The sequence below is a fragment of the Triticum dicoccoides genome, chromosome 1A (genome assembly GCF_002162155.2).
Source record: "Triticum dicoccoides isolate Atlit2015 ecotype Zavitan chromosome 1A, WEW_v2.0, whole genome shotgun sequence".
In the NCBI taxonomy this organism is placed as follows: domain Eukaryota; kingdom Viridiplantae; phylum Streptophyta; class Magnoliopsida; order Poales; family Poaceae; genus Triticum; species Triticum dicoccoides.
The window spans coordinates 213,619,646-213,621,436 of record NC_041380.1 but is presented as its reverse complement, the minus strand read 5'-3'; positions in this window follow the sequence as shown (position 1 = coordinate 213,621,436).

Below are 1,791 nucleotides of genomic sequence, written 5' to 3'. Positions count from 1 at the left end.
TGTACAATAGCATTGGTTCGCCTATGTTTGGCGCCGCCAGGACTGGGTTTGTTGCCAATATGGCTTTTATTTCGTCGAGTCCGGCCGTGGCTGCATCCGTCCATTCAAAGTGTTCGGTGCGCTGAAGGAGGCGGTAAAGGGGTAGGGCCTTTTCTCCCAAGCGGGAGATAAAGTGGCTTAGAGCCGCCACGCATCCGGTTAACTTTTGTATTTGTTTCAGGTCCTTCGGATATCCAGTTGCGACAGAGCTTGGATCTTGGCTGGATTTGCTTCAATTCCTCTACCGGATACAATGAAGCCCAAGAGCTTTCCGGCTGGAATGCCAAAAACGCATTTTTCCGGGTTGAGCTTGATGTCGTATGTTCAGAGGTTATCGAATGTGAGCCTCAAGTCATCTACTAGAGATTCGACATGTCTTGTTTTGACGACCACATCATCTACATATGCCTTCACTGTTTTGTCGATCTGGTTTGCCAGACATGTCTGAATCATGCGCTGATATGTTGCGCCGACGTTTTTTAGCCCGAAGGGCATTGTGTTGAAGCAGAATGGGCCGTATGGTGTGATGAATGCCGTTGCGGCCTGGTCTGGTTCTGCCATCTTGATTTGATGGTAGCCGGAATATGCATGGAGGAAACACAACGAATCGTGTCCTGCGGTAGCGTCGATAATTTGATCGATGCGGGGGACGGGGAAGGGATCCTTTGGGCAAGCCTTGTTAAGGTCCTTAAAATCAACGCACAGGCGCCAGGATTTGTCCTTCTTTGGTACCATCACCAGGTTTCCTAGCCAGTCCGGATATTTTATATCTCTGATGAATTCGGCCTCCAATAGCTTTGCTAGCTCTTCTCCCATGGCCTGTCTCTTAGGTTTGGAAAAACGCCGAAGAGCTTGTTTGATAGGCTTGAATCCTTTTAGGATATTTAAGCTGTGCTCGGCCAGCCTGCCTGGGATTCCTGGCATGTCTGAAGGGTGCCAGGCGAAAATGTCCCAGTTCTCTCGTAGGAACTCTCGCAGTGCGGCGTCTACATCAGGGTCTAAATGTGCCTCGTTGGAAGCTATTTTATTGGGGTCCGTTGGATGGACCTGGAATTTGACTATTTTATCCGCCGGTTTAAAGGCGGTGGACTTGGATCTTTTGTCGAGTACCACATCGTCCCTATTCACCATAGAGCGCAGCGCAGTCAATTCCTCAGCCGCTAGGGCTTCGAATAGTGCCTCGAGGGCCAGTGCGGCTGTCTTGTTTTCAGCGTGGAGTGCTATGTCCGGATCACTAGTGAGAGTGATGATCCCGTTAGGCCCGGGCATCTTGAGCTTCATGTACCCGTAATGGGGTATTGCTTGGAAGATTGTAAATGCTTCCCGCCCTAGCAGAGCGTGATAACCGCTGCAGAACGGAGCCACATGGAACGTGACCTCTTCGGACCTGTAATTATCCGGCGTGCCGAACACCACATCTAGTGTTATTTTTCCTGTATAGCGCGCTTCCCGACTAGGGATTATTCCTCTAAAGGTTGTGCTGCTTCGCTCAATGCGGTTCCAGTCTATTTCCATTTTTTGAAGGGTTACCTCATAAATGAGGTTCAATCCGCTGCCGCCGTCCATGAGTACCTTGGTAAGACGAAAGCCGTCCACTATTGGACTGAGGACCAATGCGGCTGGTGCTCGGGCTGTTCGGAATTTAGGTTCGTCACTGGCGTGAAAGGTAATAGCTGTGTCACTCCATGGGTTTATTGTTGCTACTTGGTAGACTTCGGCAAGGCTGCGGAGTGTCCTTTTTCACATATTATT